This window comes from Triturus cristatus, chromosome 6, assembly GCF_964204655.1.
Source record: "Triturus cristatus chromosome 6, aTriCri1.1, whole genome shotgun sequence".
In the NCBI taxonomy this organism is placed as follows: Eukaryota; Metazoa; Chordata; class Amphibia; order Caudata; family Salamandridae; genus Triturus; species Triturus cristatus.
In genome coordinates this window covers 1,093,259,854-1,093,279,983 of record NC_140589.1, presented here as the reverse complement: position 1 = coordinate 1,093,279,983, position 20,130 = coordinate 1,093,259,854, and positions in this window count along the sequence as shown.

Here is a 20,130-nt window from a genome sequence, read left to right as displayed (position 1 = left end):
TTAAGACCTTAACCATTAGGCCAGAGTACGAGTCTAAGACCTTAGCTATTAGGCCAGAGTAAGAGTTAAGACCTTAACCAGTAGGCCAGAGTAAGAGTTAAGACCTTAACCAGTAGGCCAGAGTAGGAGTCTAAGACCTTAGCTATTAGGCCAGAGTAAGAGTTAAGATCCTAACCATTAGACCAGAGTACGAGTCTAAGACCTTAGTTATTAGGCCAGACTAAGAGTTAAGACCATAGCTATTAGGCCAGAGTATGAGTCTAAGAGCTTAGCTATTAGGCCAGAGTAAGAGCTAAGACCTTAACCATTAGGCCAGAGTACGAGTGTAAGACCTTAGCTATTAGGCCAGAGTAAGAGTTAAGACCTTAGCTATTAGGCCAGAGTAAGAGTTAAGACTTTAACCATTAAGCCAGAGTAAGAATAAAGACCTTAAACATTAGGCCAGAGAAAGAGTCTAAGACCTTAACCATTAGGCCGGAGTAAGAGCTAAGACCTTAACCATTAGGCCAGAGTAAGAGTCTAAGACCTTAACCATTAGGCCAGAGTAAGAGTTAAGACCTTAACCATTAGGCCAGAGTAAGAGTCTGGCCAGAGTAAGAGTTAAGACCTTTACCATTAGGCCAGATTAAGAGTCTAAGACCTTAACCATTAGGCCAGAGTAAGAGTTAAGACCTTAACCATTAGGCCAGAGTAAGAGTCTAAGACCTTAACGATTATGTCAGAGTAAGAGTCTAAGACCTTAGCTATTAGGCCAGAGTAAAAGTTAAGACCTTAACCAGTAGGCCAGAGTAAGAGTTAAGAACTTAACCTGTAGGCCAGAGAAAGAGTTAAGACCTTAACCTGTAGGCCATAGTACGAGCCTAAGACCTTAGCTATTAGGCCAGAGTAAGAATTAAGACCTTAGCTATTAGGCCAGAGTAAGAGTTAAGACCTTAACCATTAGGCCAGAGTACGAGTCTAAGACCTTAGCTATTAGGCCAGAGTAAGAGTTAAGACCTTAGCTATTGGGCTAGAGTAAGAGTTAAGACCTTAACCGTTAGGCCAGAGTACGAGTCTAAGACCTTAGCTATTAGGCCAGAGTAAGAGTTAAGACCTTAACCTGTAGGCCATAGTACGAGTATGAGACCTTAGCTATTAGGCCAGAGTAAGAGTTAAGAACTTAGCTATCAGGCCAGAGTAAGAGTTAAGACCTTAACCAGTAGGCCAGAGTAAGAGTTAAGACCTTAACCTGTAGGCCAGAGTAGGAGTTAAGACCTAAACCTGTAGGCCATACTATGAGTCTAAGACCTTAGCTAATAGGCCAGAGTAAGAGTTAAGACCTTAGCTATAAGGCCAGAGTAAGAGTTAAGACCTTAACCAGTAGGCCAGAGTAAGAGTTAAGACCTTAACCTGAAGGCCACAGTACGAGTCTAAGACCTTAGATATTAGGCCAGAGTAAGAGTCAAGACCTTAGCTATTAGGCCAGAGTAAGAGTTAAGACCTTAACCAGTAGGCCAGAGTAAGAGTTAAGACCTTAACCTGTAGGCCAGAGTACGAGTCTAAGACCTTAGCTATTAGGCCAGAGTAAGAATTAAGACCTTAATCATTAGGCCAGAGTATGAGTCTAAGACCTTAGCTATTAGGCCAGAGTACGAGTCTAAGACCTTAGCTATTAGGCCAGAGTAAGAGTTAAGACCTTAACCATTAGGCCAGAGTACGAGTCTAAGACCTTAGCTATTAGGCCAGAGTAAGAGTTAAGACCTTAACCAGTAGGCCAGAGTACGAGTCTAAGACCTTAGCTATTAGGCCAAAGTAAGAGTTAAGACCTTAACCAGTAGGCCAGAGTAAGAGTTAAGACCTTAACCTGTAGGCCATAGTACGAGTCTAAGACCTTAGCTATTAGGCCAGAGTAAGAGTTAAGACCTTAACCATTAGGCCAGAGTACGAGTCTAACACCTTAGCTATTAGGCCAGAGTAAGAGTTAAGACCTTAAACATTAGGTCAGAGTACGAGTCTAAGACCTTAGCTATTAGGCCAGACTAAGAGTTAAGACCTTAGCTATTAGGCCAGAGTACGAGTCTAAGACCTTAGCTATTAGGCCAGAGTAAGAGTTAAGACCTTAACCAGTAGGCCAGAGTAAAAATTAAGACCTAACCTGTATGCCATAGTACGAGTCTAAGACCTTAGCTATTAGGCCAGAGTAAGAGTTAAGACCTTAGCTATTAGGCCAGAGTAAGAATTAAGACCTTAACCAGTAGGCCAGAGTAAGAGTTAAGACCTTAACCTGTAGGCCAGAGTAAGAGTTAAGACCTTAGCTATTAGGCCAGAGAAAGAGTTAAGACCTTAGATATTGGGCCAGAGTAAGAGTGAAGACCTTAACCATTAGGCCAGAGTACGAGTCTAAGACCTTAGCTATTAGACCAGAGTAAGAGTTAAGACCTTAACCATTAGGCCAGAGTACGAGTCTAAGACCTTAGCTATCAGGCCAGAGTAAGAATTAAGACCTTAGCTATTAGGCCTGAGTAAGAGTTAAGACCTTAGCTATTAGGCCAGAGTACGAGTTAAGACCTTAACCAGTAGGCCAGAGTAAGAGTTAAGACCTTAACCTGTAGGCCAGAGTAGGAGTTAAGACCTAAACCTGTAGGCCATACTATGAGTCTAAGACCTTAGCTATTAGGCCAGAGTAAGAGTTAAGACCTTAGCTATTAGGCCAGAGTAAGAGCTAAGACCTTAACCAGTAGGCCAGAGTAAGAGTTAAGACCTTAACCTGTAGGCCATAGTACGAGTCTAAGACCTTAGCTATTAGGCCAGAGTAAGAGTTAAGACCTTAACCAGTAGGCCAGAGTAAGAGTTAAAACCTTAACCTGTAGGCCAGAGTACGAGTCTAAGACCTTAGCTATTAGGCCAGAGTAAGAGTTAAGACCTTAGCTATTAGGCCAGAGTAAGAGTTAAGACCTTAACCATTAGGCCAGAGTACGAGTCTAAGACCTAAGCTATTAGGCCAGAGTAAGAGTCTTAGACCTTAGCAATTAGGCCAGAGTAAGAGTTAAGACCTTAGCTATTAGGCCAGAGTAAGAGTTAAGACCTTAACCAGTAGGCCAGAGTAAGAGTTAAGAACTTAACCTGTAGGCCAGAGTAAGAGTTAAGACCTTAACCTGTAGGCCATAGTACGAGACTAAGACCTTAGCTATTAGGCCAGAGTAAGAGTTAAGACCTTAGCTATTAGGCCAGAGTAAGAGTTAAGACCTTAACCATTAGGCCAGAGTACGAGTCTAAGACCTTAGCTATTAGGCCAGAGTAAGAGTTAAGACCTTAGCTATTGGGCTAGAGTAAGAGTTAAGACCTTAACCGTTAGGCCAGAGTACGAGTCTAAGACCTTAGCTATTAGGCCAGAGTAAGAGTTAAGACCTTAACCTGTAGGCCATAGTACGAGTATGAGACCTTAGCTATTAGGCCAGAGTAAGAGTTAAGAACTTAGCTATCAGGCCAGAGTAAGAGTTAAGACCTTAACCAGTAGGCCAGAGTAAGAGTTAAGACCTTAACCTGTAGGCCAGAGTAGGAGTTAAGACCTAAACCTGTAGGCCATACTATGAGTCTAAGACCTTAGCTAATAGGCCAGAGTACGAGTCTAAGACCTTAGCTATTAGGCCAGAGTAAGAGTTAAGACCTTAGCTATTAGGCCAGAGTAAGAGTTAAGACCTTAGCTATTAGGCCAGAGTGAGAGTTAAGACCTTAGCTATTAGGCCAGAGTACGAGTCTAAGACCTTAGCTATTAGGCCAGAGTAAGAGTTAAGACCTTAACCATTAGGCCAGAGTACGAGTCTAAGACCTTAGCTATTAGGCCAGAGTAAGAGTTAAGACCTTAACCAGTAGGCCAGAGTAAGAGTTAAGACCTTAACCAGTAGGCCAGAGTACGAGTCTAAGACCTTAGCTATTAGGCCAGAGTAAGAGTTAAGATCCTAACCATTAGACCAGAGTACGAGTCTAAGACCTTAGTTATTAGGCCAGACTAAGAGTTAAGACCATAGCTATTAGGCCAGAGTATGAGTCTAAGAGCTTAGCTATTAGGCCAGAGTAAGAGCTAAGACCTTAACCATTAGGCCAGAGTACGAGTGTAAGACCTTAGCTATTAGGCCAGAGTAAGAGTTAAGACCTTAGCTATTAGGCCAGAGTAAGAGTTAAGACTTTAACCATTAAGCCAGAGTAAGAATAAAGACCTTAAACATTAGGCCAGAGAAAGAGTCTAAGACCTTAACCATAGGCCGGAGTAAGAGCTAAGACCTTAACCATTAGGCCAGAGTAAGAGTCTAAGACCTTAACCATTAGGCCAGAGTAAGAGTTAAGACCTTAACCATTAGGCCAGAGTAAGAGTCTGGCCAGAGTAAGAGTTAAGACCTTTACCATTAGGCCAGATTAAGAGTCTAAGACCTTAACCATTAGGCCAGAGTAAGAGTTAAGACCTTAACCATTAGGCCAGAGTAAGAGTCTAAGACCTTAACGATTATGTCAGAGTAAGAGTCTAAGACCTTAGCTATTAGGCCAGAGTAAAAGTTAAGACCTTAACCAGTAGGCCAGAGTAAGAGTTAAGAACTTAACCTGTAGGCCAGAGAAAGAGTTAAGACCTTAACCTGTAGGCCATAGTACGAGCCTAAGACCTTAGCTATTAGGCCAGAGTAAGAATTAAGACCTTAGCTATTAGGCCAGAGTAAGAGTTAAGACCTTAACCATTAGGCCAGAGTACGAGTCTAAGACCTTAGCTATTAGGCCAGAGTAAGAGTTAAGACCTTAGCTATTGGGCTAGAGTAAGAGTTAAGACCTTAACCGTTAGGCCAGAGTACGAGTCTAAGACCTTAGCTATTAGGCCAGAGTAAGAGTTAAGACCTTAACCTGTAGGCCATAGTACGAGTATGAGACCTTAGCTATTAGGCCAGAGTAAGAGTTAAGAACTTAGCTATCAGGCCAGAGTAAGAGTTAAGACCTTAACCAGTAGGCCAGAGTAAGAGTTAAGACCTTAACCTGTAGGCCAGAGTAGGAGTTAAGACCTAAACCTGTAGGCCATACTATGAGTCTAAGACCTTAGCTAATAGGCCAGAGTAAGAGTTAAGACCTTAGCTATAAGGCCAGAGTAAGAGTTAAGACCTTAACCAGTAGGCCAGAGTAAGAGTTAAGACCTTAACCTGAAGGCCACAGTACGAGTCTAAGACCTTAGATATTAGGCCAGAGTAAGAGTCAAGACCTTAGCTATTAGGCCAGAGTAAGAGTTAAGACCTTAACCAGTAGGCCAGAGTAAGAGTTAAGACCTTAACCTGTAGGCCAGAGTACGAGTCTAAGACCTTAGCTATTAGGCCAGAGTAAGAATTAAGACCTTAATCATTAGGCCAGAGTATGAGTCTAAGACCTTAGCTATTAGGCCAGAGTACGAGTCTAAGACCTTAGCTATTAGGCCAGAGTAAGAGTTAAGACCTTAACCATTAGGCCAGAGTACGAGTCTAAGACCTTAGCTATTAGGCCAGAGTAAGAGTTAAGACCTTAACCAGTAGGCCAGAGTACGAGTCTAAGACCTTAGCTATTAGGCCAAAGTAAGAGTTAAGACCTTAACCAGTAGGCCAGAGTAAGAGTTAAGACCTTAACCTGTAGGCCATAGTACGAGTCTAAGACCTTAGCTATTAGGCCAGAGTAAGAGTTAAGACCTTAACCATTAGGCCAGAGTACGAGTCTAACACCTTAGCTATTAGGCCAGAGTAAGAGTTAAGACCTTAAACATTAGGTCAGAGTACGAGTCTAAGACCTTAGCTATTAGGCCAGACTAAGAGTTAAGACCTTAGCTATTAGGCCAGAGTACGAGTCTAAGACCTTAGCTATTAGGCCAGAGTAAGAGTTAAGACCTTAACCAGTAGGCCAGAGTAAAAATTAAGACCTAACCTGTATGCCATAGTACGAGTCTAAGACCTTAGCTATTAGGCCAGAGTAAGAGTTAAGACCTTAGCTATTAGGCCAGAGTAAGAATTAAGACCTTAACCAGTAGGCCAGAGTAAGAGTTAAGACCTTAACCTGCAGGCCAGAGTAAGAGTTAAGACCTTAACCAGTAGGCCAGAGTATGAGTTAAGACCTTAACCATTAGGCCAGAGTACGAGTCTAAGACCTTAGCTATTAGGCCAGAGTAAGAGTTAAGACCTTAACCAGTAGGCCAGAGTAAGAGTTAAGACCTTAACCAGTAGGCCAGAGTACGAGTCTAAGACCTTAGCTATTAGGCCAGAGTAAGAGTTAAGATCCTAACCATTAGTCCAGAGTACGAGTCTAAGACCTTAGCTATTAGGCCAGACTAAGAGTTAAGACTTTAACCATTAAGCCAGAGTAAGAATAAAGACCTTAAACATTAGGCCAGAGAAAGAGTCTAAGACCTTAACCATTAGGCCGGAGTAAGAGCTAAGACCTTAACCATTAGGCCAGAGTAAGAGTCTAAGACCTTAACCATTAGGCCAGAGTAAGAGTTAAGACCTTAACCATTAGGCCAGAGTAAGAGTCTGGCCAGAGTAAGAGTTAAGACCTTTACCATTAGGCCAGATTAAGAGTCTAAGACCTTAACCATTAGGCCAGAGTAAGAGTCTAAGACCTTAACCATTAAGTCAGAGTAAGAGTCTAAGACCTTAGCTATTAGGCCACACTAAGAGTTAAGACCTTAACCATTAGGCCAGAGTACGAGTCTAAGACCTTAGCTATTAGGCCAGAGTAAGAGTTAAGACCTTAACCATTAGGCCAGAGTACGAGTCTAACACCTTAGCTATTAGGCCAGAGTAAGAGTTAAGACATTAACCATTAGGCCAGAGTATGAGTCTAAGACCTTAGCTATTAGGCCAGAAAAAGAGTTAAGACCTTAACCAGTAGGCCAGAGTAAGAGTTAAGACCTTAACCTGTAGGCCATAGTACGAGTCTAAGACCTTAGCTATTAGGCCAGAGTAAGAGTTAAGACCTTAGCTATTAGGCCTGAGTAAGAGTTAAGACCTTAACCATTAGGCCAGAGTACGAGTCTAAGACCTTAGCTATTAGGCCAGAGTAAGAGTTAAGACCTTAACCATTAGGCCAGAGTAAGAGTTAAGACCTTATCCATTAGGCCAGAGTACGAGTCTAAGACCTTAGCTATTAGGCCAGAGTAAGAGTTAAGACCTTAGCTATTAGGCCAGAGTAAGAGTTAAGACCTTAACCTGTAGGCCATAGTACGAGTCTAAGACCTTAGCTATTAGGCCAGAGTAAGAGATAAGACCTTAACCAGTAGGCCAGAGTAAGAGTTAAAACCTTAACCTGTAGGCCAGAGTACGAGTCTAAGACCTTAGCTATTAGGCCAGAGTAAGAGTTAAGACCTTAGCTATTAGGCCAGAGTAAGAGTTAAGACCTTAACCATTAGGCCAGAGTACGAGTCTAAGACCTAAGCTATTAGGCCAGAGTAAGAGTTAAGACCTTAGCTATTAGGCCAGAGTAAGAGGTAAGACCTTAACCAGTAGGCGAGAGTGAGAGTTAAGACCTTAACCTGTAGGCCATAGTACGAGTCTAAGACCTTAGCTATTAGGCCAGAGTAAGAGTTAAGACCTTGGCTATTAGGCCAGAGTAAGAGTTAAGACCTTAACCAGTAGGCCAGAGTAAGAGTTAATACCTTAACCATTAGGCCAGAGTAAGAGTTAAGACCTTAACCATAAGTCCAGAGTATGAGTCTAAGACCTTAGCTATTAGGCCAGAGTAAGAGTTAAGACCTTAAACTGTAGGCCAGAGTACGAGTCTAAGACCTTAGTTATTAGGCCAGAGTAAGAGTTAAGACCTTGGCTGTTAGGCCAGAGTAAGAGTTAAGACCTTAACCTGTAGGCCATAGTACGAGTCTAAGACCTTAGCTATTAGGCCAGAGTAAGAGTTAAGACCTTAACCAGTAGGCCAGAGTAAGAGTTAAGACCTTAACCTGTAGGCCAGAGTAAGAGTTAAGACCTTAACCTGTAGGCCAGAGTACGAGTCTAAGACCTTAGCTATTAGGCCAGAGTAAGAGTTAAGACTTTAGCTATTAGGCCAGAGTAAGAGTTAAGACCATAAGCAGTAGGCCAGAGTACGAGTCTAAGACCTTAGCTATTAGGCCAGAGTAAGAGTTAAGACCTTAACCAGTAGGCCAGAGTAAGAGTTAAGACCTTAACCAGTAGGCCAGAGTATGAGTCTAAGACCTTAGCTATTAGGCCAGAGTAAAACTTAAGACCTTAACCAGTAGGCCAGAGTAAGAGTTAAGAACTTAACCTGTAGGCCAGAGTAAGAGTTAAGACCTTAACCTGTAGGCCATAGTACGAGTCTAAGACCTTAGCTATTAGGCCAGAGTAAGAGTTAAGACCTTAGCTATTAGGCCAGAGTATGAGTTAAGACCTTAACCATTAAGCCAGAGTACGAGTCTAAGACCTTAACTATTTAGCCAGAGTAAGAGTTAAGACCTTAGCTATTAGGCCAGAGTAAGAGTTAAGACCTTAACCATTAGGCCAGAGTACGAGTCTAAGATGTTAGCTATTAGGCCAGAGTAAGAGTTAAGACCTTAACCAGTAGGCCAGAGTAAGAGTTAAGACCTTAACCATTAGTTCAGAGTACGAGTCTAAGACCTTAGCTATTAGGCCAGAGTAAGAGTTAAGACCTTAGCTATTGGGCCAGAGTAAGAGTTAAGACCTTAACCATTAGGCCAGAGTACGAGTCTACGAACTTAGCTATTAGGCCAGAGTAAGAGTTAAGACCTTAACCTGTAGGCCATAGTACGAGTATAAGACCGTAGCTATTAGGCTAGAGTAAGAGTTAAGAACTTAGCTATCAGGCCAGAGTAAGAGTTAAGACCTTAACCAGTAGGCCAGAGTAAGAGTTAAGACCTTAACCTGTAGGCCAGAGTAGGAGTTAAGACCTAAACCTGTAGGCCATACTATGAGTCTAAGACCATAGCTAATAGGCCAGAGTAAGAGTTAAGACCTTAGCTATTACGCCAGAGTAAGAGTTAAGACCTTAACCAGTAGGCCAGAGTAAGAGTTAAGACCTTAACCTGAAGGCCATAGTACGAGTCTAAGACCTTAGCTATTAGGCCAGAGTAAGAGTCAAGACCTTAGCTATTAGGCCAGAGTAAGAGTTAAGACCTTAACCTGTAGGCCAGAGTACGAGTCCAAGACCTTAGCTATTAGGCCAGAGTAAGAGTCAAGACCTTAGCTATTAGGCCAGAGTAAGAGTTAAGACCTTAACCTGTAGGCCAGAGTACGAGTCTAAGACCTTAGCTATTAGGCCAGAGTAAGAATTAAGACCTTAACCTTTAGGCCAGAGTATGAGTCTAAGACCTTAGCTATTAGGCCAGAGTACGAGTCTAAGACCTTAGCTATTAGGCCAGAGTAAGAGTTAAGACCTTAACCATTAGGCCAGAGTACGAGTCTAAGATCTTAGCTATTAGGCCAGAGTAAGAGTTAAGACCTTAACCAGTAGGCCAGAGTACGAGTCTAAGACCTTGGCTATTAGGCCAGAGTAAGGGTTAAGACCTTAACCAGTAGGCCAGAGTAATAGTTAAGACCTTAGCTATTAGGCCAGAGTAAGAGTTAAGACCTTATCCAGTAGGCCAGAGTAAGAGTTAAGACTTTAGCTATTAGGCCAGAGTAAGAGTTAAGACCATAAGCAGTAGGCCAGAGTACGAGTCTAAGACCTTAGCTATTAGGCCAGAGTAAGAGTTAAGACCTTAACCAGTAGGCCAGAGTAAGAGTTAAGACCTTAACCAGTAGGCCAGAGTACGAGTCTAAGACCTTAGCTATTAGGCCAGAGTAAGAGTTAAGACCTTAACCCGTAGGCCAGAGTAAGAGTTAAGAACTTAACCTGTAGGCCAGAGTAAGAGTCTAAGACCTTAGCTATTAGGCCAGAGTAAGAGTTAAGACCTTAACCATTAGGCCAGAGTACGAGTCTAACACCTTAGCTATTAGGCCAGAGTAAGAGTTAAGACCTTAAACATTAGGTCAGAGTACGAGTCTAAGACCTTAGCTATTAGGCCAGACTAAGAGTTAAGACCTTAGCTATTAGGCCAGAGTAGGAGTCTAAGACCTTAGCTATTAGGCCAGAGTAAGAGTTAAGACCTTAGCTATTAGGCCAGAGTAAGAATTAAGACCTTAACCAGTAGGCCAGAGTAAGAGGTAAGACCTTAACCTGTAGGCCAGAGTAAGAGTTAAGACCTTAACCAGTAGGCCAGAGTATGAGTTAAGACCTTAACCATTAGGCCAGAGTACGAGTCTAAGACCTTAGCTATTAGGCCAGAGTAAGAGTTAAGACCTTAACCATTAGGCCAGAGTACGAGTCTAAGATCTTAGCTATTAGGCCAGAGTAAGAGTTAAGACCTTAACCAGTAGGCCAGAGTACGTGTCTAAGACCTTGGCTATTAGGCCAGAGTAAGGGTTAAGACCTTAACCAGTAGGCCAGAGTAATAGTTAAGACCTTAGCTATTAGGCCAGAGTAAGAGTTAAGACCTTATCCAGTAGGCCAGAGTAAGAGTTAAGACTTTAGCTATTAGGCCAGAGTAAGAGTTAAGACCATAAGCAGTAGGCCAGAGTACGAGTCTAAGACCTTAGCTATTAGGCCAGAGTAAGAGTTAAGACCTTAACCAGTAGGCCAGAGTAAGAGTTAAGACCTTAACCAGTAGGCCAGAGTACGAGTCTAAGACCTTAGCTATTAGGCCAGAGTAAGAGTTAAGACCTTAACCAGTAGGCCAGAGTAAGAGTTAAGAACTTAACCTGTAGGCCAGAGTAAGAGTCTAAGACCTTAGCTATTAGGCCAGAGTAAGAGTTAAGACCTTAACCATTAGGCCAGAGTACGAGTCTAACACCTTAGCTATTAGGCCAGAGTAAGAGTTAAGACCTTAAACATTAGGTCAGAGTACGAGTCTAAGACCTTAGCTATTAGGCCAGACTAAGAGTTAAGACCTTAGCTATTAGGCCAGAGTACGAGTCTAAGACCTTAGCTATTAGGCCAGAGTAAGAGTTAAGACCTTAGCTATTTGGCCAGAGTAAGAATTAAGACCTTAACCAGTAGGCCAGAGTAAGAGGTAAGACCTTAACCTGTAGGCCAGAGTAAGAGTTAAGACCTTAACCAGTAGGCCAGAGTATGAGTTAAGACCTTAACCATTAGGCCAGAGTACGAGTCTAAGACCTTAGCTATTAGGCCAGAGTAAGAGTTAAGACCTTAACCAGTAGGCCAGAGTAAGAGTTAAGACCTTAACCAGTAGGCCAGAGTACAAGTCTAAGACCTTAGCTATTAGGCCAGACTAAGAGTTAAGACTTTAACCATTAAGCCAGAGTAAGAATAAAGACCTTAAACATTAGGCCAGAGAAAGAGTCTAAGACCTTAAACATTAGGCCGGAGTAAGAGCTAAGACCTTAACCATTAGGCCAGAGTAAGAGTCTAAGACCTTAACCATTAGGCCAGAGTAAGAGTTAAGACCTTAACCATTAGGCCAGAGTAAGAGTTAAGACCTTAACCATTAGGCCAGAGTAAGAGTCTGGCCAGAGTAAGAGTTAAGACCTTTACCATTAGGCCAGATTAAGAGTCTAAGACCTTAACCATTAGGCCAGATTAAGAGTTAAGACCTTAACCATTAGGCCAGAGTAAGAGTCTAAGACCTTAACCATTAAGTCAGAGTAAGAGTCTAAGACCTTAGCTATTAGGCCACACTAAGAGTTAAGACCTTAACCATTAGGCCAGAGTACGAGTCTAAGACCTTAGCTATTAGGCCAGAGTAAGAGTTAAGACCTTAACCATTAGGCCAGAGTACGAGTCCAACACCTTAGCTATTAGACCAGAGTAAGAGTTAAGACATTAACCATTAGGCCAGAGTATGAGTCTAAGACCTTAGCTATTAGGCCAGAGTAAGAGTTAAGACCTTAACCAGTAGGCCAGAGTAAGAGTTAAGACCTTAACCTGTAGGCCATAGTACGAGTCTTAGACCTTAGCTATTAGGCCAGAGTAAGAGTTAAGACCTTAGCTATTATGCCTGAGTAAGAGTTAAGACCTTTACCATTAGGCCAGAGTACGAGTCTAAGACCTTAGCTATTAGGCCAGAGTAAGAGTTAAGACCTTAACCATTAGGCCAGAGTAAGAGTTAAGACCTTATCCATTAGGCCAGAGTACGAGTCTAAGACCTTAGCTATTAGGCCAGAGTAAGAGTTAAGACCTTAGCTATTAGGCCAGAGTAAGAGTTAAGACATTAACCATTAGGCCAGAGTACGAGTCTAAGACCACAGCTATTGGGCCAGAGTAAGAGTTAAGACCTTAACCTGTAGGCCATAGTACGAGTCTAAGACCTTAGCTATTAGGCCAGAGTAAGAGATAAGACCTTAACCAGTAGGCCAGAGTAAGAGTTAAAACCTTAACCTGTAGGCCAGAGTACGAGTCTAAGACCTTAGCTATTAGGCCAGAGTAAGAGTTAAGACCTTAGCTATTAGGCCAGAGTAAGAGTTAAGACCTTAACCATTAGGCCAGAGTACGAGTCTAAGACCTAAGCTATTAGGCCAGAGTAAGAGTTAAGACCTTAGCTATTAGGCCAGAGTAAGAGGTAAGACCTTAACCAGTAGGCGAGAGTGAGAGTTAAGACCTTAACCTGTAGGCCATAGTACGAGTCTAAGACCTTAGCAATTAGGCCAGAGTAAGAGTTAAGACCTTGGCTATTAGGCCAGAGTAAGAGTTAAGACCTTAACCAGTAGGCCAGAGTAAGAGTTAATACCTTAACCATTAGGCCAGAGTAAGAGTTAAGACCTTAACCATAAGGCCAGAGTATGAGTCTAAGAACTTAGCTATTAGGCCAGAGTAAGAGTTAAGACCTTAACCTGTAGGCCATAGTACGAGTCTAAGACCTTAGCTATTAGGCCAGAGTAAGAAATAAGACCTTAACCAGTAGGCCAGAGTAAGAGTTAAGACCTTAACCTGTAGGCCAGAGTAAGAGTTAAGACCTTAACCTGTAGGCCAGAGTACGAGTCTAAGACCTTAGCTATTAGGCCAGGGTAAGAGTTAAGACCTTATCCAGTAGGCCAGAGTAAGAGTTAAGACTTTAGCTATTAGGCCAGAGTAAGAGTTAAGACCATAAGCAGTAGGCCAGAGTACGAGTTTAAGACCTTAGCTATTAGGCCAGAGTAAGAGTTAAGACCTTAACCAGTAGGCCAGAGTAAGAGTTAAGACCTTAACCAGTAGGCCAGAGTACGAGTCTAAGACCTTAGCTATTAGGCCAGAGTAAAACTTAAGACCTTAACCAGTAGGCCAGAGTAAAAGTTAAGAACTTAACCTGTAGGCCAGAGTAAGAGTTAAGACCTTAACCTGTAGGCCATAGTACGAGTCTAAGACCTTAGCTATTAGGCCAGAGTAAGAGTTAAGACCTTAACCATTAGGCCAGAGTACGAGTCTAAGATGTTAGCTATTAGGCCAGAGTAAGAGTTAAGACCTTAACCAGTAGGCCAGAGTAAGAGTTAAGACCTTAACCATTAGTCCAGAGTACGAGTCTAAGACCTTAGCTATTAGGCCAGAGTAAGAGTTAAGACCTTAGCTATTGGGCCAGAGTAAGAGTTAAGACCTTAACCATTAGGCCAGAGTACGAGTCTAAGACCTTAGCTATTAGGCCAGAGTAAGAGTTAAGACCTTAACCTGTAGGCCATAGTACGAGTATAAGACCTTAGCTATTAGGCTAGAGTAAGAGTTAAGAACTTAGCTATCAGGCCAGAGTAAGAGTTAAGACCTTAACCAGTAGGCCAGAGTAGGAGTTAAGACCTTAACCTGTTGGCCAGAGTAGGAGTTAAGACCTAAACCTGTAGGCCATACTATGAGTCTAAGACCATAGCTAATAGGCCAGAGTAAGAGTTAAGACCTTAGCTATTACGCCGGAGTAAGAGTTAAGACCTTAACCAGTAGGCCAGAGTAAGAGTTACGACCTTAACCTGAAGGCCATAGTACGAGTCTAAGACCTTACCTATTAGGCCAGAGTAAGAGTCAAGACCTTAGCTATTAGGCCAGAGTAAGAGTTAAGACCTTAACCTGTAGGCCAGAGTACGAGTCCAAGACCTTAGCTATGAGGCCAGAGTAAGAGTCAAGACCTTAGCTATTAGGCCAGAGTAAGAGTTAAGACCTTAACCTGTAGGCCAGAGTACGAGTCTAAGACCTTAGCTATTAGACCAGAGTAAGAATTAAGACCTTAACCATTAGGCCAGAGTATGAGTCTAAGACCTTAGCTATTAGGCCAGAGTACGAGTCTAAGACCTTAGCTATTAGGCCAGAGTAAGAGTTAAGACCTTAACCATTAGGCCAGAGTACGAGTCTAAGATCTTAGCTATTAGGCCAGAGTAAGAGTTAAGACCTTAACCAGTAGGCCAGAGTACGAGTCTAAGATCTTGGCTATTAGGCCAGAGTAAGGGTTAAGACCTTAACCAGTAGGCCAGAGTAAGAGTTAAGACCTTAGCTATTAGGCCAGAGTAAGAGTTAAGACCTTATCCAGTAGGCCAGAGTAAGAGTTAAGACTTTAGCTATTAGGCCAGAGTAAGAGTTAAGACCATAAGCAGTAGGCCAGAGTAAGAGTTAAGACCTTAACCAGTAGGCCAGAGTACGAGTCTAAGACCTTAGCTATTAGGCCAGAGTAAGAGTTAAGACCTTAACCTGTAGGCCATAGTACGAGTCTAAGACCTTAGCTATTAGGCCAGAGTAAGAGTTAAGACCTTAGCTATTAGGCCAGAGTATGAGTTAAGACCTTAACCATTAAGCCAGAGTACGAGTCTAAGACCTTAGCTATTTAGCCAGAGTAAGAGTTAAGACCTTAGCTATTAGGCCAGAGTAAGAGTTAAGACCTTAACCATTAGGCCAGAGTACGAGTCTAAGATGTTAGCTATTAGGCCATAGTAAGAGTTAAGACCTTAACCAGTAGGCCAGAGTAAGAGTTAAGACCTTAACCATTAGTCCAGAGTACGAGTCTAAGACCTTAGCTATTAGGCCAGAGTAAGAGTTAAGACCTTAGCTATTGGGCCAGAGTAAGAGTTAAGACCTTAACCATTAGGCCAGATTACGAGTCTAAGACCTTAGCTATTAGGCCAGAGTAAGAGTTAAGACCTTAACCTGTAGGCCATAGTACGAGTATAAGACCTTAGCTATTAGGCTAGAGTAAGAGTTAAGAACTTAGCTATCAGGCCAGAGTAAGAGTTAAGACCTTAACCAGTAGGCCAGAGTAAGAGTTAAGACCTTAACCTGTAGGCCAGAGTAGGAGTTAAGACCTAAACCTGTATGCCATACTATGAGTCTAAGACCATAGCTAATAGGCCAGAGTAAGAGTTAAGACCTTAGCTATTACGCCAGAGTAAGAGTTAAGACCTTAACCAGTAGGCCAGAGTAAGAGTTAAGACCTTAACCTGAAGGCCATAGTACGAGTCTAAGACCTTAGCTATTAGGCCAGAGTAAGAGTCAAGACCTTAGCTATTAGGCCAGAGTAAGAGTTAAGACCTTAACCTGTAGGCCAGAGTACGAGTCTAAGACCTTAGCTATTAGGCCAGAGTAAGAGTCAAGACCTTAGCTATTAGGCCAGAGTAAGAGTTAAGACCTTAACCTGTAGGCCAGAGTACGAGTCTAAGACCTTAGCTATTAGGCCAAAGTAAGAATTAAGACCTTAACCATTAGGCCAGAGTATGAGTCTAAGACCTTAGCTATTAGGCCAGAGTACGAGTCTAAGACCTTAGCTATTAGGCCAGAGTAAGAGTTAAGACCTTAACCATTAGGCCAGAGTACGAGTCTAAGACCTTAGCTATTAGGCCAGAGTAAGAGTTAAGACCTTAACCAGTAGGCCAGAGTACGAGTCTAAGCCCTTGGCTATTAGGCCAGAGTAAGGGTTAAGACCTTAACCAGTAGGCCAGAGTAAGAGTTAAGACCTTAGCTATTAGGCCAGAGTAAGAGTTAAGACCTTATCCAGTAGGCCAGAGTAAGAGTTAAGACTTTAGCTATTAGGCCAGAGTAAGAGTTAAGACCATAAGCAGTAGGCCAGAGTACGAGTCTAAGACCTTAGCTATTAGGCCAGAGTAAGAGTTAAGACCTTAACCAGTAGGCCAGAGTAAGAGTTAAGACCTTAACCAGTAGGCCAGAGTACGAGTCTAAGACCTTAGCTATTAGGCCAGAGTAAAACTTAAGACCTTAACCAGTAGGCCAGAGTAAGAGTTAACAACTTAACCTGTAGGCCAGAGTAAGAGTTAAGACCTTAACCTGTAGGCCATAGTACGAGTCTAAGACCTTAGCTATTAGGCCAGAGTAAGAGTTAAGACCTTAGCTATTAGGCCAGAGTATGAGTTAAGACCTTAACCATTAAGCCAGAGTACGAGTCTAAGACCTTAGCTATTTAGGCAGAGTAAGAGTTAAGACCTTAGCTATTAGGCCAGAGTAAGAGTTAAGACCTTAACCATTAGGCCAGAGTACGAGTCTAAGATGTTAGCTATTAGGCCAGAGTAAGAGTTAAGACCTTAACCAGTAGGCCAGAGTAAGAGTTAAGACCTTAACCATTAGTCCAGAGTACGAGTCTAAGACCTTAGCTATTAGGCCAGAGTAAGAGTTAAGACCTTAGCTATTGGGCCAGAGTAAGAGTTAAGACCTTAACCATTAGGCCAGATTACGAGTCTAAGACCTTAGCTATTAGGCCAGAGTAAGAGTTAAGACCTTAACCTGTAGGCCATAGTACGAGTATAAGACCTTAGCTATTAGGCTAGAGTAAGAGTTAAGAACTTAGCTATCAGGCCAGAGTAAGAGTTAAGACCTTAACCAGTAGGCCAGAGTAAGAGTTAAGACCTTAACCTGTAGGCCAGAGTAGGAGTTAAGACCTAAACCTGTATGCCATACTATGAGTCTAAGACCATAGCTAATAGGCCAGAGTAAGAGTTAAGACCTTAGCTATTACGCCAGAGTAAGAGTTAAGACCTTAACCAGTAGGCCAGAGTAAGAGTTAAGACCTTAACCTGAAGGCCATAGTACGAGTCTAAGACCTTAGCTATTAGGCCAGAGTAAGAGTCAAGACCTTAGCTATTAGGCCAGAGTAAGAGTTAAGACCTTAACCTGTAGGCCAGAGTACGAGTCTAAGACCTTAGCTATTAGGCCAGAGTAAGAGTCAAGACCTTAGCTATTAGGCCAGAGTAAGAGTTAAGACCTTAACCTGTAGGCCAGAGTACGAGTCTAAGACCTTAGCTATTAGGCCAAAGTAAGAATTAAGACCTTAACCATTAGGCCAGAGTATGAGTCTAAGACCTTGGCTATTAGGCCAGAGTACGAGTCTAAGACCTTAGCTATTAGGCCAGAGTAAGAGTTAAGACCTTAACCATTAGGCCAGAGTACGAGTCTAAGACCTTAGCTATTAGGCCAGAGTAAGAGTTAAGACCTTAGCTATTAGGCCAGAGTAAGAGTTAAGACCTTAACCATTAGGCCAGAGTACGAGTCTAAGATGTTAGCTATTAGGCCAGAGTAAGAGTTAAGACCTTAACCAGTAGGCCAGAGTAAGAGTTAAGACCTTAACCATTAAGCCAGAGTACGAGTCTAAGACCTTAGCTATTTAGCCAGAGTAAGAGTTAAGACCTTAGCTATTAGGCCAGAGTAAGAGTTAAGACCTTAACCATTAGGCCAGAGTACGAGTCTAAGATGTTAGCTATTAGGCCAGAGTAAGAGTTAAGACCTTAACCAGTAGGCCAGAGTAAGAGTTAAGACCTTAACCATTAGTCCAGAGTACGAGTCTAAGACCTTAGCTATTAGGCCAGAGTAAGAGTTAAGACCTTAGCTATTGGGCCAGAGTAAGAGTTAAGACCTTAACCATTAGGCCAGATTACGAGTCTAAGACCTTAGCTATTAGGCCAGAGTAAGAGTTAAGACCTTAACCTGTAGGCCATAGTACGAGTATAAGACCTTAGCTATTAGGCTAGAGTAAGAGTTAAGAACTTAGCTATCAGGCCAGAGTAAGAGTTAAGACCTTAACCAGTAGGCCAGAGTAAGAGTTAAGACCTTAACCTGTAGGCCAGAGTAGGAGTTAAGACCTAAACCTGTATGCCAAACTATGAGTCTAAGACCATAGCTAATAGGCCAGAGTAAGAGTTAAGACCTTAGCTATTACGCCAGAGTAAGAGTTAAGACCTTAACCAGTAGGCCAGAGTAAGAGTTAAGACCTTAACCTGAAGGCCATAGTACGAGTCTAAGACCTTAGCTATTAGGCCAGAGTAAGAGTCAAGACCTTAGCTATTAGGCCAGAGTAAGAGTTAAGACCTTAACCTGTAGGCCAGAGTACGAGTCTAAGACCTTAGCTATTAGGCCAAAGTAAGAATTAAGACCTTAACCATTAGGCCAGAGTATGAGTCTAAGACCTTAGCTATTAGGCCAGAGTACGAGTCTAAGACCTTAGCTATTAGGCCAGAGTAAGAGTTAAGACCTTAACCATTAGGCCAGAGTACGAGTCTAAGACCTTAGCTATTAGGCCAGAGTAAGAGTTAAGACCTTAACCAGTAGGCCAGAGTACGAGTCTAAGCCCTTGGCTATTAGGCCAGAGTAAGGGTTAAGACCTTAACCAGTAGGCCAGAGTAAGAGTTAAGACCTTAGCTATTAGGCCAGAGTAAGAGTTAAGACCTTATCCAGTAGGCCAGAGTAAGAGTTAAGACTTTAGCTATTAGGCCAGAGAAAGAGTTAAGACCATAAGCAGTAGGCCAGAGTACGAGTCTAAGACCTTAGCTATTAGGCCAGAGTAAGAGTTAAGACCTTAACCAGTAGGCCAGAGTAAGAGTTAAGACCTTAACCAGTAGGCCAGAGTACGAGTCTAAGACCTTAGCTATTAGGCCAGAGTAAAACTTAAGACCTTAACCAGTAGGCCAGAGTAAGAGTTAACAACTTAACCTGTAGGCCAGAGTAAGAGTTAAGACCTTAACCTGTAGGCCATAGTACGAGTCTAAGACCTTAGCTATTAGGCCAGAGTAAGAGTTAAGACCTTAGCTATTAGGCCAGAGTATGAGTTAAGACCTTAACCATTAAGCCAGAGTACGAGTCTAAGACCTTAGCTATTTAGCCGGAGTAAGAGTTAAGACCTTAGCTATTAGGCCAGAGTAAGAGTTAAGACCTTAACCATTAGGCCAGAGTACGAGTCTAAGATGTTAGCTATTAGGCCAGAGTAAGAGTTAAGACCTTAACCAGTAGGCCAGAGTAAGAGTTAAGACCTTAACCATTAGTCCAGAGTACGAGTCTAAGACCTTAGCTATTAGGCCAGAGTAAGAGTTAAGACCTTAGCTATTGGGCCAGAGTAAGAGTTAAGACCTTAACCATTAGGCCAGAGTACGAGTCTAAGACCTTAGCTATTAGGCCAGAGTAAGAGTTAAGACCTTAACCTGTAGGCCATAGTACGAGTATAAGACCTTAGCTATTAGGCTAGAGTAAGAGTTAAGAACTTAGCTATCAGGCCAGAGTAAGAGTTAAGACCTTAGCTATTAGGCCGGAGTAAGAGTTAAGACCTTAACCATTAGGCCAGAGTACGAGTCTAAGACCTTAGCTATTAGGCCAGAGTAAGAGTTAAGACCTTAACCAGTAGGCCAGAGTACGAGTCTAAGCCCTTGGCTATTAGGCCAGAGTAAGGGTTAAGACCTTAACCAGTAGGCCAGAGTAAGAGTTAAGACCTTAGCTATTAGGCCAGAGTAAGAGTTAAGACCTTATCCAGTAGGCCAGAGTAAGAGTTAAGACTTTAGCTATTAGGCCAGAGTAAGAGTTAAGACCATAAGCAGTAGGCCAGAGTACGAGTCTAAGACCTTAGCTATTAGGCCAGAGTAAGAGTTAAGACCTTAACCAGTAGGCCAGAGTAAGAGTTAAGACCTTAACCAGTAGGCCAGAGTACGAGTCTAAGACCTTAGCTATTAGGCCAGAGTAAAACTTAAGACCTTAACCAGTAGGCCAGAGTAAGAGTTAACAACTTAACCTGTAGGCCAGAGTAAGAGTTAAGACCTTAACCTGTAGGCCATAGTACGAGTCTAAGACCTTAGCTATTAGGCCAGAGTAAGAGTTAAGACCTTAGCTATTAGGCCAGAGTATGAGTTAAGACCTTAACCATTAAGCCAGAGTACGAGTCTAAGACCTTAGCTATTTAGACAGAGTAAGAGTTAAGACCTTAGC